The 17,360-nt window shown below is 34.6% G+C and overlaps 1 long non-coding RNA gene across 1 annotated transcript; it reads left to right on the forward strand.

Moving 5' to 3' along the window:
- Nucleotides 1-16,150: 16,150 nt before the first annotated feature.
- On the forward strand, nucleotides 16,151-16,765 carry LOC145626997 (uncharacterized). The gene is made up of 3 exons (XR_014111247.1): nucleotides 16,151-16,192; nucleotides 16,297-16,378; nucleotides 16,478-16,765. It is a non-coding gene; the product is annotated as an uncharacterized LOC145626997 (long non-coding RNA).
- The last annotated feature ends 595 nt before the right edge of the window (nucleotides 16,766-17,360 follow it).

Genomic DNA, 17,360 nt, shown 5'->3' on the forward strand with positions numbered 1-17,360 from the left:
GGGACTTGATTTGTATTTTTGGTTAATGAAAGTGAGAAAAAGAATGAAAAAGAAGTGAAAAAACTCAAATTTTGGTACTTGAGATTATTTTTGTTATGTTGAATGGTTTGAGTAAATGAAAAGAAAATAAAGGAAATGAAAGAAAAAGCCGCTCAAAGTTAAAAGAGGCGAGAGCAAAGAATAAAAAGAAATGAAAAAAAAAGGAAGAAAATATCGAGAAAATACAAAAATATTTGTTGTTTGGTTGAAAAAGAATAAGCTTGGGGGAAGAGTTGCTAGAATTTTTGATTTGAAAGTTGGTAGTTTATTGAGTTTGAATTGAGGAATGATCAACCTTGCTTCACTTCTAAGTTTACCACCAATTTTCCAAATTTATTTCCACACCCTTTACCCTAGCCTAAACGTTTCAACCCTTTTAAGACCTTTTGACCTTAGTGAGGTTTAGTTACTACCGATGGAGGGTAATCAAGCCAAGCCTATTGAGCGAGCTATCAATGCCAAGATGTCGGGTAGCCTAAATGTTTTTCATTGATTATTTCTTCCGATTCCTTCGAGGAATCTCGAGATATCACCTTAAAAGTGGATGCAAAACTAGTGAGGATGCGGGAGTTTGGTTGGAGATAAGGAGGAGTGTAAGTCCCTCTAAGTTCTCTACCCTTTGCATGCTTTATGTGTGTACCAACCTTAACTATTCTTTTTCTTGGCTACCTTTAATGTCTAGAAAGGTTTGTATTCTTGTGCATTTAGCCCATTGTTTGTGTTTGGTTTGAAATATCAAAACTCGAGTTTTCTTGATTTCACCTTTGCCTTGAATGTTATGTGTTGCCAAGAGTTGTGGGTTAAACCTCTTAGGAAACCCTCACGAGAGCTTACTCGTCCTCTTTGGCGACATAGGGGTTTAAAGGGCTTGATGCATACGCTAAATGCATCCGTGATTCCTACGACAGTGAGTTAGTGTACATTCTTTCTCTTTGTTTCTATTTTGTTTCTTTTGCCTTTAATAATTCCATCTTGTTCTCTTTTGCCTTAGCTTTGCTCGAGGACGAGCAAAGGTCTAGCTTGGGGGAATTTGATGAGTGACATTTATGTCACTCTTAGGGAGTAGTTTTAGAGTCATTTTCGTGTTTATTTTATCTTATTTTCCTTTCTTTCTCTTTAATAAAGTTTCTAGTTTATTTTGGTAATTTTGTCGTGTTTTAATTCTTTTCGTAGTTTTTAGTTTATTTTCGTATTTTATTTGCTTTTGATTTGTTATATTTCGTAATTTATTTTGATGAGTGGCATTTATGTCACTCTTTTATCCTTTTTCTCTATGGATTCTCCCCTCGTTTGCACTTGTTTGGCCCTCTTTCTAAGCATTTTTACTTAGCTTTGCTTTCTCTTTTCTTTCTCCTTTATCCTCCCTTTTCTTAGTCTTCCCGCTTTGTTCTTATTGTGCTTTTCATGCTTATGCTTTGTAGGAACCATCGAGATTTTCAAGAGGAGGAAGCTAAGCTCAAAGGAAGCTCAAAGGAAGCTAGAGGAAGCATGATTCAGAAGAGGTTCGGCCGAACCTCCTGATGGTGTGGCCGAACCAAGGTGTGGCCAAACCTGCTCAGTGGTTCGGCCGAACTTCGAGGAGCAGGGGAATGGTGTTAAGGGTGGCTGAAGGTGGTGTTGGTTGTAGTTTATGGGAGTAGGGGAATGGTGTTAAGGGTGGCTGAATGGGGGTTCAGGTGGTTTGGTGAATTGAGGGAGCAACTAGGAGGATGAAAAAGGCTTGGAAAATTGGCTTGGACCTCGAACTCGAACCTACACACAAACAAACCCGAGGATGAAACCGAGACAAATAAAAGAAAATAAATAATAAAAAGAAACTAAATAAACTAAAATAAAATTACGATAAAAGAATAAAACTAAAGACTAAAAAAAAAAAAGATAAACAACAAAATCAAATAAAATAAAAATAAGAAAATAAACTAAAACTAATGAAATAAAGATACTAAACACAAAAACACTAAAAATTACCAAAACACTCAAATAAAAGACAAAAGACAAGAATAAGAAAATAATAGAAATAAAGGATAAAAAGAGTTAAATTATTGGAAAATAAGCTGGAAAGCGACTCAATAAACACTCTAAAAGTGACATAAAAGTCACGTATCAAACTCCCCCAATCTAACCTTTTGCTTGTCCTTGAGAAAATTAACATGAAACACGGGAGAAGGAGAGTGATTTATTTAAGCAAATCTATGACACTAAAGGAGACAAGAAAGTACACTAACTCACTTTTGTAGGAATCACGGTCAATTTTAGCAACTAAAGACAAGCCCTTTAAACCCCTAGATCGCCCTGGAGGACAAGTGTGCTCTCGTGAGGGTGTCCTAAGAGTTTAACCCACAAATCTAAACAAAAACCAAGGCAAGGCAATAAAAAGAAAAGAAAAGGAAACATAAAAAAAGAGAAAGAAAACACAAAGTTCATATTTCGACAAGAGATAGGAACAAGCACCAATGAATGCAAACCTTTCTAAATAGACAAATGTATGCACGTTCCAAGATGTCAATGGTTGATTGAAACATAACATATGCTAAGCATAGAGAACTAATGGGGACACAATCCACCCTAGCCCCAACCAATCGGGCCGCGTTCTCTCCACTAGGTTCAAATCAACCCTTTAGCTAGCTTCTCATGATTCCACGAAGGAACCGGAAAAAGATAAAGAAATGAAAAACTTTGAGAAGGTAATCCCGACATCTCAACTATGCATACTCTCTCCATAGGTTTGAAGTCTATCTCCCTCCACCGTTCTTTGACCCAACCCCACTAAAGTCTAAGGGTCTTTTATTGGGTTGTAACGTAAGGCTAAGGGTTAAGGCGCGGTAAAAATTTGAAAATTTTGGTGATATTTCCTTAGTGAAGCAAAAGAGTGGCCTACTCTCAAAGACAAACTCAAGAAGTCACAAAATATCAAACAAAAATACCAATAATGCCATCTCCCCCCAAGCTTATTCAACACTAACACAATATATACCAAAACCGAAGTAACGCTCCCCCCCAAGCTTGAACGAAGCATTGTCCTCGATGCTTAAACTAGGGAAGAAAACGAAACCAAACTAAAATATTTGTGTGTGTATTTGTTTCTTTTTCAATTTTTTTTTAAGATCTTATTTTATGTCCTTGCCTTTTTTTTTTTTTTTTTTTTTAACTATGGACGACTTTTTCTTGAAACTTCATTTGATTTTCTTGAATTGCATCTTTCTTCTCAAACTTTTTGCATTTTCTTTTCAAGCTCAACTTTTAATACCGTACTTAAACCAATTCACAAAATGTCTTGTTCAATTTCAACACTCTCAAAACTCAAACCTCACATGTCAATGCTTCACTAACTAAAAGGGTTGGTAAACATAGGCCATTGGGTTTGTAATGTGGTTAAGACAAGAAAGGGAAAATTAAGCTTAAATTGGTTAGCAAGTAGGTTAATGCAAAATAGAAAATAAAATTTGTAACAAAACAAAAAGAAGATAAAGAAAAATGAGAAAAAATGCCCTTTTCCTCCCCTAGAGTGGCTCGATCACGATCTTGGGAACTAGAGGTCAAAACAAGGATTAAGACATGCATAGTCAAGGATCCTAAATAGCCGCTCAACAAGGTGATGAAGGCTAGAACAAATGAAACTCACAAGGGATTATAACCAAACAAAAACCAACCAAGAGCAACTCCATATTACCACATTCCCGTGAACTAAGGCTTCAGGGACCCCTAAAAGTTCTTAGCCCGACTACCTTAGCATATACTATCCTAGAGTCAACCAATGACACTCTCAAACTGTGCATACATTTACCACTTAGGAAGAAAAACATTCAAGGATTCAAGTCCCAAAACAAAATGTCTAAAATAAGAACAAACAAAACACATTTTGCCAAAATTACCTTGAAAGTAAACAAAAATCTTTTTGGATTTTTCAAAATAAAAGAAAAGACATGGAAATGCATATACTCAAGTGCATGGCATAAATGAATCAACATCCCACCAAACATGATAGAATACCCTCCCCCCAAGCTTGAGTGAGACAATATACTCAAATATAAACAAAATAATCCATGGGAGGGGAAAAGAAAGAAATCAATCCAACAAACCAACACAAGTCCAACGAGTCACCAATCATTAGAGAAAGAGCTAGGAAAGATATTACCGGATATTGGTGGGTGTAATTACCCGCAAATGAACCAATTCAACCTTTTAAAGCCGATTTCCTCTTGAACTGAATCTCGATTTCCATATGCTAGAAAAAATAGGCATTAAACTTCCTTAATTCTTGATCCAAACCAATGCATAAGTGTATATCAAGTTATGTACCTAGAAAGGGGCACACAAACATTTCCATGAGAGAAAATATAATCTAAAAAGAAAAGAAAATGAAAGCAATAAAAACCTCGGGTTACTTCCCGAGAAATGCTTGTTTAACGTCCAAGCGAGACCACTCTAGTAAATAATATTGCAACGAACGCAAGAGCTTATCAAATGCACTACTACACATTTCATATGATAACAAGTAGGCAAATTACGGGAGGAAGACATGCAACAAGATTATTGCACGTAAGTGAGGAGGAAGACGCCAAAAGAAAGAAGAAAATTCAAAAGAAAAATCAAGAAAATAAGAAGAGAAAGAAGAAGAAAAATAAGGAAAAGAATAAAAAGGCAAAACCTCCTCAAAATCTTTTTGGGTGGCACAATCACCCATTTCCTCAATAATAGGAGGACGAAAAGGAAGAGTCTCATCAAACAAGAGAAGGTCCTCAATAGGCTCTTTGACAAAAGAAGGGAGGAACATGGGATAGTAGGAGATGTGGTCAAATTTCCTTGAGAAAGGGACATGAGGAAGGGGAGGAGAAACAATGGTCTCACAAACCCTCATATCATCAATGAGGGCATGAAAATCAATCATAGAATCCTCAAAAGAACATTCATGACTCACATCTCCCTCAAACAAAAACTCTCCAATAGAAACAACCTCATCCTCCTCTCTATCACAACGATGAACAACAACTCCCTCAAGATCCTCAAAGCCTAGAGTCTCTAAACCATGCATGAAAGGATAAAGGTTTCTCTCAAACTCATCCCTTTCCCATGAAGCATTGCCAATGAACTCTCCCAAAAGGCTATAATGTTTTGTTACACCTTTAATGAACATACTAGCCATAACCTCAAATGATTCCAAAGACTCATGGATAGAAGGGTCACAAACATGCAAGGTAGACTCATCAAGATGGGGAAGGGGGTTGGAAACCTCAAAATCGACATTTTCTTCATTCACAACTCTTGCACCATCACTCAAGGGACTCTGAATCTCTCTTGATTTCTCAAACTCACCATCATCATTCTCATGAACTCCCTCATTCAAAAATGAAGATGGCTCACTCACATCCTTGCCAAGGGAAGCTCTCAAAGGGGGTGAATAAGGGGAAGGATGGCAATCAAGCTCAAATAGGGAATGAAAAGGATCAAAATCCTAAAAAATCCTCTCATCACAAGAAAATCTCCCATCACCTTCACACCCTTGCCCTACATCATCCTCAACAACATTCTCACACTCCAAGTGAGGTGCCTCACGTCCATCTAAATCAAACATGGCACTCATCACTTGGGCAAGCCTCACTTCTCTCAATTTTTGTTCCTCTTGAAGCTCTTGGAGTTGTTGGGTGAGATATTGCATTTGAGAGATAATTTGGGCATCAATGTTATTGGGTTGAGGTTCATGCTCAAAATCAAATTGCATATCATCAAAATTAGCACAAACCTCATCAAAATGAGCATAAGGGGGGAAGGTGTCAATTTGTATACTTGGATCATCACAAGGCACATAAGAAGTATTAAGAGAATTCACGCAAAAATTAAAAGAATCTTGGCATTGAGAACCAAAACAAGAAACATGAGATTCTCTATCTAAAGAATCTCTAGCAAGCCATGTGAAGAAATCCCAAGCATCATGCATAGACAAATGACAAAATCTACCATTATTCATGTCCTCAACCATTCCCCTAGTATACTCATTCATGCCCCAACAAGCTATACCACAAGCATCACTAAGAGAACACCCATGGTAACTAAGGAGACTATCCAGTCTTTCGAAGTAAGCATAGAAGGGTTCACCATCAAATTGAGGAAAAGATAAGCATGCCATTTTTATACAAAGAACAAAGAAAAGCAAACAAAAATCAAATAATATTCAAGAACCTAGCTAATCTAATCAACACAAACCAATGAACGCCTTAGTCCCCGGCAACGGCGCCAAAATTTGATCGCGGGTAAGAGTAGGTCGTTGGGACTACTAACCCTAACCAAATTAGAAATTTATAATACCTAAACTTACACTAAACTAGTTAGTGGCAAGTAAAGGGTCAAACCCAAAAGGACTAAGTGTATTAATTTGTGCCAACTAGACTACTAGGAAAGGTCGTGAGATAGAGAGAGGTTAAACTAAACACGACTAAGAACAAACAACTAAAACTAGGGAAAGTGGAATCCAATCACATCAATGTATTAAACAACATCATAAAAATAGATGAAAATGACCTTGATTAGGAACATCAACACATTTAACTCACTCTCGCACAATTAAGCATGTTAATTATCCTACTAAACTATTTCACTCTCGTGCAACTAGCCTAGCAAAGGTATGGAAGAATTTAGGGCTCTCAACCAACTCACTCTCGCACAATTGATTGAAAGCACAATTAAGAGCATAGAATCGATTAGCTAGAAAGATTCTAATCCAAAGAAGCATCACCCATACACAATAATCAAGAAACAATGTCATACTAATCACAATCAATCATTCAATTCATTAATATAACCTTCATCCAATTCCCTAGAACAAAACCTAAGCTAACATAATGAAGAAAGACATGGAAAACAAGGTAAAATAAGAATAAAAACAAGATTAAACAAACAAACTAATTAATCTACTCAAATCAACAAACAAAAAGCAAAAACTAAGGATTAAGCAAACAAATAAAGATGATAGAAAGTTAGAAAATGCTCATTAAATAGATGAGAAGAAGTTCCACAAAGTTGCTTCTTCAACCTCTCAAAAACTCCATGGAAATCCTAGCTTTCTCTCTCTACACTACTCATAAACAAGAGAGAGAAAATCCTAATCTAACCATAAGAGAGAAAATAATATAGGCTAAACTAATCTAATCTATCTAAAAATAAAATGTTGATTAAAAGTTGTGAGAAAATAACCCCAAAGAGGGTATTTATAATACAAGTTAAAATAATATAAAAGAAATTAAAAAGAAAAAAAACTAAATAAAACAATTAAAATAACTAAACTAAAAACAAAAAAAAAAAACAAAAAACAAAACAAAAAAAAAATAAAATTAAAGAAAATGAAATGAAATGGAAAAAGAAACCCCAAAATTCCCACAAAACCCACGAAAGCAATCAGACCCCCCCCCCCCCAATTCCCCTTTCTCGTACATGGCTGCTCTCATTCTATCATAAACCATCATCCAAACAACCATCATTACCGTTCATCAACATTATCATCATCTAGCATCACCAAATTCTCGGCCTTTGGATTAATTGAAGGAATCGTGGTCGTCCGATTTTCATAAACAGTCACGCGCGAAGCTCGTGAAATGGTTGGGTCGAACCATGGGTTGGTACGGCCGAACTACGGGGTTGGTTCGGTCGAACCATGGGTGTGTTCGACCACACCTCTTCAAATTACAAAACCTCAAAAGTTTCTTCCTCGAACTTCGACCGAACTCCTATTCGGTTTGCTCGAACCCAATTAATTTGCGATTGCTCTGATTTTTGTCGTTGCTTATGCAAATTGGTGGTTTCATGGTTGATTGTTGCAGGTGGACAGTGTGGCTGGGTTGTTGTTGATGTGCGTGGTTGATTGTGGTGGAGATGGAGCAGGGGAGATGCGTGAGGTGGATTAAATGGGGGGGATGTTAAGGTTTGTTGGTGGTTTAGGTGGTTGATGATGTTGCGTGAAGGTGACAAGAGGAGAGGGAAATCAGGGGAGTGAAGTGGTTATTGTTGCGGTTTTGCGTGAGGGAGCAGGGGTTGCTGTTTGGTGGTGTTGGTTGTTGGAGGTGGTTTTGGTTGCGGTTTATGGGAGCAGGGGAATGGTGTTTAGGGTGGCTGAATGGTGGTTCAGGTGGTTTGGTGAATTGAGGGAGCAGCTAGGAGGATGAAAAAGGCTTGGGAAATTGGCTTGGACCTCGAACTCGAACCTACACATAAACAAACCCGAGGATGAAACCGAGACAAATAAAAGAAAATAAATAATAAAAAGAAACTAAATAAACTAAAATAAAATTACGACAAAAGAATAAAACTAAAGACTAAAAAAAATAAAGATCAACAATAAAATCAAATAAAATAAAAATAAGAAAATAAACTAAAACTAATCATATAAAGATACTAAACAAAAAAACACTAAAAATTACTAAAACACTCAAATAAAAGACAAAAGACAAGAATAAGAAATTAATAGAAATAAAGGATAAAAAGAGTTAAATTATTGGAAAATAAGCCGGAAAGCGACTCAATAAACACCCTAAAAGTGACATAAAACTCACTTATCACACATCCCTTTAGTTTGAGGCTCCATCGAAGTATAAAGTCCAAGTATCATCTTCTGTGACCATCAATTCTTCGTCTGGAAATTCATTGTCATGTATCGGCGTCGAATCCTCTATTGGAAAATCCGCTAGGAAATCCGAGACCACGGATCTTTTGATAGCCTTTTGAGGTATGAATCTCACATCGAACTGGGCTAAATTGACTGTCCACCTTGATATGCGCCCATTGAGTGTTGACTTCTCGAATAGATACTTAGGTTGATCCATTTGGGAAACTACAAAGACTGTATGCACGAGCATGTAATGTCTTAGCTTGGTTGTGGCCCACACCAATGCGAGGCACATTTTCTCAAGTGGTGTGTAGCGTATACACTACCACAAAATGGAGAATAAATAACGCATAATACACAACGGTGAAGTTGGAAATGCGATCTCTAGAATTATATAGAACGCCTATCTTAGAAGAACGTTTTGTAGGTTAAATTATATAGAGCACCTCTCTATATTAACCGTTCTATATGTCACTAATAGATTTTTCTATTTTTTTTTTAAATATTACCATACAATATAGAGCGTCTGTCAGACTTAACCGATCTATATGATTTTGACCAAGTGAAAATTACACGAGGCGCGCTAAATCCCGTGGAAGGAATAAGTAAATTAATTTTATATTTTCAAAAGAACCTAAAAATCTTTCAAACCAAAAAAAAGTTAGAACCCAAAAACGCTACTGCTTCTTCTCCACCGCCTCTCCAATTGAATCTCCATAGCTTCCACCTCCTAGAAGAACTAAGAGAAACGCTGCTACGAAGCCGACGCTGCTACTCAAAGCTACTACTCAACGTTAGGTTTGTTTTAATCTAATTAATTACAATTTTAATTTTTCAAAGATGAACCCTAAGTATGTATTTGCATGTAATCTATTTGAATCTTTGTCAATTTCGGTTTCTAGTGATGAATTCTTGCTAGATATAGACGAATTTTGGTATTTTGTGTTATTTTTTAATTTTTGCTGAAGGTTGTCGGTTTTGATACTCCACAATTTCTGTTATGTTCTTGATTTTTACAATTTAGAACTTTGTGTGAATTTAGAAGCTTGCTTTTGGTAAACTACTCTGACATGCATGTATATATATATATATATATATATATATATATATATATATATATATATATATATATATATATATATATATATATATATATATATATATTTTTAGTTTGGTGTATATACAATTTTTTGTTGTGAATTTAAAGTTTGGCAGATTGCTTGATTATTGGAATTATGGATATATATGCTTAGGAATTAGGACCTTAGGTACATAATATCGTTTATAAATATATAGATCAACATAGGGATTTTGGATTTTATTAAATTTGCTGTAACGAATAATGAAGGTCGTGATACTATGCCATGTCCTTGTTATACTTGCCATAATCTTAGTTATCACAAAGTCGATGTTATACTTGCTCATTTGAGTAAATGGGAATTTGATCGAACATATACTTATTGGTATCTCCATGGAGAAAGTAGAGAAGGAACATCACCAATGGGCAAAAGAATGGATGATGGTCATATTGATTATGAATGTGATAACTTTGAGGACATGATAGATGGGTTTGAGGAAAGGGTTGAGGATGATCCTGATGTGACCGTACAGGAATTAATTAGTGATTCTGAGAAGCCGTTATATCCAGGTTGTGATAAGTACACAAGATTGTCAAGTGTACTTAAGCTGTACAATTTAAAAGCAGGCCATGGTTGGACAGATACGAGTTTTAGCGCATTACTTGAGTTTTTGTATGATGTGCTTCCTCCTAACAATGTTTTGCCAAGTAGTACATATGAGGAAAAAAAAAAATTGTGTACAATGGGCTTGCATTATGAAAAGATTCACGCATGTCCGAATGATTGCATACTTTTTCGAAAAAAATATGAATCTCTTGATAGTTGCCCAGAATGTAAGGTCTCAAGGTACAAATTTGAAGGAGTTCCAGCCAAGGTTTTATGGTATTTTCCCATTATCCCTAGGTTTAAAAGGATGTATTCAAATCCAGATGAAGCTAAGAAGTTGACATGGCATAAATTCGGGCAAAAGAATGATGGGTTACTTAGACATCCAGCCGATTCTCCTCAGTGGAGACTTGTCGATGAGAAATGGAGTGATTTCGGTCGAGAAGAACGAAACCTACGCCGTGCAATGTCTACAGATGGTATGAATCCATACGACTCTCTCAGTAGCCGCCATAGTACTTAGCCAGTTATGTTGGCCATTTACAACTTGCCCCCCTCCTTGTGCATGAAAAGAAAATACATTATACTCTCATTGATAATCCCTGGACCAACACAACCAGGAAATGATAGTTGTGTGTACTTAGCACCTCTTATTGATGATTTGTTATTGTTGTGGGAAAGTGGAGTTCAAGTGTTTGATGCTAATCGAAAGGAAACTTTCAATTTAAGAGCATTGTTGTTCTGCACAATACAAGATTTTCCTTCATATGGCAATCTTTCGGGGTATAGTGTGAAGACAATTGGAAGGGAGAGTCTATGAAAGGATCTTATAAGATAGTGTACTTTGACCATCGTCCATTTCTTCCATGTGATCACTACTATCGTAGAATGAAAAAGGCTTTTAATGGGAAACAAGAGTTTAATTGCCAGCACATGTCTCTACCAACCTTGAAGTGTATGAAAGGGTAAAAGACATTCAAACTACGTTTGGCAAGTTGAAGAAAAATAGAAACGCCCTTCCAAACAGGGTTATAAGAAATGTTCAGAGTTTTGGTGCCTTTCATATTGGAAACATCTGTTTGTGCGACATTGTCTAGATGTGATGCACATTGAAAAAAATGTATGTGATAGTTTGATAGGGAATTTACTAGATATTCCTGGAAAGACAAAAGATGGTAAAGGGGCTCGACTTGATTTGAAAAAAATGAAAATCAGAAATGAACTCCATGCTGTTAAGTCTGGAAATAGAAAATATCTGCCCCTTGCTGCCTATACACTTTCTAGGAAAGAAAAGGCAGAAGTTTGTGCATCTTTATCTGGGGTAAAAGTGCCTGAGGGCTTTTCTTCTAATATCTGCTCTCTAGTTTCAATGTAAAATCCGAAACTTGTGGGTCTTAAGTCTCATGACTGTCATGTTTTGATGCAATATATTTTGCCTGTTGCTATTCGTTCCATTTTTCCAAAAAACGTCTGATGTTCCATTATTAGATTATGTTCATTCTTTAATGCAATATACAACAAAGTCTTCAGACCAAGCGATTTGGATTCTATGGAAATAGATATTGTTGTTATTTTGTGTCAGCTTGAGATGTATTTTCCACCCGCCTTTTTTTATATCATGGTTCATCTCCCTATTCATTTGGTTAAAGAGATTAAATATTGTGGTCCGGTGCATATGAGGAGTTCATGGCCTTTTGAAAGGCAAATGAAAACTTATAAAGATTATGTTAAGAATTTTTCTCGTCTAGAAGCTTGTATCGCGGAGAGAATGGTTTATGAATTAGCTATTGAATTTAGCATGGATCTTCTAGGAGATATGAAGACCATAGGGGTTCCTAAATCTCAACATTGTGGCCGACTTGATGGTAAAGGGACAATAGGTCGTAGAGATAGGGACTTGACTCGAGAGAAATGGCGTATGACACACACATATATTCTTCATAATGAAGACGAAGTAGCTCCTTATGTTGAGCGACACATGTCTTTTTTAAGGAGGTTGATTCAAAAGGCTAATTCGAAAGCAATTGCTGCTGAGCATAATAAATCATTTGGTATTTGGTTCAAAAATGAGGTAATGAAAGAGCTTCAAGGTTCATCACATGCCATTTCGGATCGTCTAAAGAGTTTGGCATACTGACCAGATTTTTCAGCCACTTTTTACTCTGGTTATGTCATTAATGGCTGGACTTTTTATACCAAGGACCAAGATGAGAAGAGTACAATGCAAAATAGTGGGGTGTCTTTAGAAACTGAAGCAATGCATTTTACTAGTGCGAAAGACACTCGTCCTGTTTTGTGTAAAATGCAATATTATGGGGTAATTGAAGAGATATGTGAGTTGCATTACTCTGATTTTTCGCTACCTATTCTTTGTTGCAAATGGGCTGATAGCAATAACGTTACATATGATGACATGGGGCATACTTTAGTGAACTTTGATAGAATTGGTCATAAGGAAGATCCTTATATTTTAGCTAGCCAAGCAAAACAAGTCTTTTACATGACTGACCCATCAGATAAGAGGAGGTATGTTGTTATAACACCAAGACCTCGATATTCCATTGATGAACATGAAGAAAATGCTTTGTTTGAGGAAAGGTCTGGGTTGAATGACATCCAAGTTATGGAAGATGTTGATGATACATCAACCTATATTCAAAATGACCTTGAAGAAGGAATTTGGGTTGAAAACAAAGATGATACTTGTAAAAGATCTCAAAAGCGTCAAAAAAAGAATAGTAAAAAGGCAGCAAACAATGCTACAAACATAGTGGCAACATAACTTCTTTTGTAATAACCATAACCCTTAACCCTTCTTAATTTGCAATTAGGTTCTGATTGCTGCATAAAATGATGCATTGGAACTTCGTGTATATCTTTTTTATTGCTTGCATTTTTTTGTTTCTATTTCTTTATTTATCTATGCTGACCAATTGTGTAATCATTAATAAAATTTTCTGTTTATTAGGTTGATAGCAAATAAAAGAAAACAAATAATTTCCTCTCAAGAGGCTGCTACACGTGAGAATCACAGGGGTCGTACAGTCCGTGCAGCAGTTGGAAGAGCAATTCAAAGTGGCAATAAAATCCCTTTACAATGGAATAACAAAAAATTGCCTTATGGAGATCATAAAACTGACTTTTCTACTTACATTGGTGTTGTTGTTCGCATCCGAGTAAGTATTAATTATAAGGAGTGGGAAGAAGTACCAAAAGAAGTTATCAATGAAGTTCTAGACTTTATTACGGTAAGAGCGTACATTAATTAGCTGCACACTTTCATTAAATTTTTAATTAAGTGTTTGCTTTTTTTTTATTAAATAAAGTTATATAGACCCCATGTTGCGACCAGGTTGTGGAATAGTTAAGTAGGTTGCAACCTACCCGCGGTCTGATTTTTCTCTTCCTTTCATAATTTTTTACTTTTGTTAATTATTTTATATTTAGAACCTTTCTTTTCTGCTGGTTATAAATTCTATTAAACTTAATAGTGTGCTTATTTTAATTTTTGCAGAAAGGTTTCACTGTTCCTTAAGATCGTAAAGGATATGTGATAAAACAAGCATCAAAGAGGTGGAGAGCATTCAAGGCTAGATTAAGAAAAGATTTTATGAACGAGTGTGACGAGGAGGGAAATACTACAGATGTCATTATCTTGACACCACCGAGTTTGTATCCATGGATAACCGTAGATGATTGGAAAAAGTTCGTTGAAACAAGTATTGATGATAAGTTTAAGGTAATCTTATATTCGTCACATAAATATTATGAAGTCATATAAGAATTAGCTAAGCTATTTACTAACATTATGTATATCGTACTGAAGGAATTGAGTGAACTTAATCGAGAAAGGGCTAAAAAGAGGAAGACTTCTTATCATGGGGGTCGAAAAGGGTACTCTTATTATGAGGACGAGATTGTAAGTTTCCAATACTCCATGCTTCTCGAACAATAAATACTATACAAATAAGACTATGACTTTTCAACTGTGTACTTTTTTCAGGCTAAGGAATTGCAGAATCAAGGAATTCAAATTGTAGATGTACTTCGGCATTTGGTTTAGATTAGAGCTCATTCTAGAGAAGAGGGAGAAGTTCTAAAATTTGACAATCTGGCAAATTTGGAAATATCTCAAGCAATTGTAAGATTATGTATCCATATATATGTTGCATAGTCATAGACCTCAAACTGATAGTATCTTTAATCATTATAACACAACCAGGCTAATATCTATAAATTTCAGAAAGAATTAGAGGCTCAACATAATCAAGGAGAAATTGATGCATCAGGGCGCAATGTTATATTGGCAAGAGCATTAAACACTCCCGAACATGGTGGTTGTGTGAGGGCCGTTGGAGGTGTCACAAACAAGGAGTATTTCAGGTACAAGAAGGCCTACACCCGCTAACCAAGTGCAATCAGAGCTCAAGCAAGTCAAAACAAAGTTAGAAAATGTGACAAACAATCAAAATTTTCTGATGTCTTTTATTATGTCTAATTTTCAGTTGACTCCGGAACAATTCCAACAAATTGAACTTGGTAGTTCAAGTGCCCAATTTGGGGGATTTGGTGTCAACCAGGATGTGTACAGTGCTACATTTGGTGAATTACTTAGCAGCCATGGTTTAGATGGATTAGGTGATAGGCAAATAGTTGGTGAATTAGGTAAGAACCAATCACACCTTCTACTCATTCTATACTATCACAATCATCATCCACCAAGTATGTGATCACTTCTGAGGAGAAATTGAAGTTGACCACCAGTTTGGTGCGCGTTTGTAGGAAGTTAGCTATTGAAATGAAAAAGAGTGAAAAAACCATACCTATGAAAGTCCCGAAGAATGTGTTTTATAATGAGCAGGAAATTACCATTGATTATGAAGATATGCTTGATTGGTGCTTTCAAAGAAAGATAGGAACAAGTCGCATGTCAACTTTTATGATGTAAGTGTTGTGATAATATAAATGGTAATTTCACTTTACTTAGTTGATATTTTTTTTACTGTTCTAATTGATTTTTTGTTTTTGTTATTATTATTATTATTATTATTATTATTATTATTATTATTATTATTATTATTATTATTATTATTATTATTATTATTATTATTATTATTATTATTATTATTATTATTATTATTATTATTATTATTATTATTATTATTATTATTATTATTATTATTATTATTATTATTATTATTATTATTATTATTATTATTATTATTATTATTATTATTATTATTATTATTATTATTATTATTATTATTATTATTATTATTATTATTATTATTATTATTATTATTATTATTATTATTATTATTATTATTATTATTATTATTATTATTATTATTATTATTATTATTATTATTATTATTATTATTATTATTATTATTATTATTATTATTATTATTATTATTATTATTATTATTATTATTATTATTATTATTATTATTATTATTATTATTATTATTATTATTATTTTTGAAAGGCACTTGAGTGAAATGGTTCATTCACTAGGTATCTCAGGAATCTATGCATTTTGTGATTCTAATTTCATATCCCCTGAAACTCCAACGCAAGAAAATGAAAATGATCAGTGTGACTATTTGGTTAGAGTCTTTGCTCGCAATAATGCACAAAATCGAAACCAAATATTCTTTGCTCCATACACTGATAAGTAAGTAATTTGTTTAATGTGCTTATTATGTTATCATGATTTTATGACTCTTATGATTTCATTTTATTCAACTAACTTTATGTGTAGCATGCACTGGATGTTGGCGGTGATTTGTCCATGGGTTGGATTAGTACATTGGCTAGATCCAGCAGGAGCAGAATTTCAACCTAATCAATTTGCTCAAGATATCATCAATAAGTATATGCATGAGCTTTTAATTGTTATATTGTAATCTTATTAGGTTATTAGTTCTGATATTAGAAGGAAAAAAAAAAACTAAACCAGTCCTTGTTGCAATACAGGGCAATTTTGAGATTTAACTTGGAGTACCGAGCAGAAATTAAGTGGAATAAGAATTCAGCCATTAAATAGAAACAAGTAGAGGTAATTGATCTTTAATTTATCTTTTGGGTTCACTTATCTATGTATTGTGATTACAATTTATAAGAATAATTGTATAACTCAAATTTATTATTGTAATAGTGCCCTCGTCAAGATTTCGACTTCGATTGTGGATATTATGTTTGTCGTTACATGCTAGAGACAATTCAATCTAGAAAGTCATATGTACAAGACAAGGTATTACTCTTCCTTAATTGTATGCAGAGGTGAGCTTTAGGTCTTGCAAATTTAGACAACCTACTGGTAGTTTCTAGCAATTTAATGTGATTTTTTTCAAGGTTTAACCGGTAATTTCTTGTTCATTTTCCTGTTTTATTTTCAACTACTATAATTCTTATCTCATTATGTAAAATCATAGAGCATTCTTCTTGTGAATTCATTAAGGACCTGCATTATATTGCTTATTATATATGTTATGAAGATCTACATTTGTATTGGTTACCTAAATAATATTAGTTTGCTGCTATATTAAGAATCTTTACTCTATATAAGAGTGTAACAAAGCTATATTTAGCTCACTTTTCTATATAATCTTGACTGAAAAACTATCAACCAGAAAACTATCACTTGACTGCTTGATTGAAGGATTTTTGGCAATCAAGTAGAATATTCAGAGTACAAACTATCACCCAGAAAACTATCACTTCACTAGATATGCAATCTTTGATTCACAATTTCTACAGGATTCACAATCAGTTAAATTTAACAAAACTAACAGTTTTCAACAAGTTCTATAGCTTTCCTTTTAATTCAGAGTACAATAATCTATGCTACCACTCATATTTTCTATGAAGCTTATTAGGTACCAAGTTATAAGTCTGCTAGACTAATAAAAGTGTATACCCATTACACAGTTTGACAGTTAGCCCACCTACTTGCCTGTCTAGCTGCTAACGCATTATGCTTAAAGCAGAAAGAAATGAAGCAGCCTGATAACACTTGAGCCAGGCACTTCAAGCTTGAC

The sequence above is a fragment of the Chenopodium album genome, chromosome 4 (genome assembly GCF_948465745.1).
Source record: "Chenopodium album chromosome 4, dcCheAlbu1.1, whole genome shotgun sequence".
Lineage (NCBI taxonomy): Eukaryota > Viridiplantae > Streptophyta > Magnoliopsida > Caryophyllales > Amaranthaceae > Chenopodium > Chenopodium album.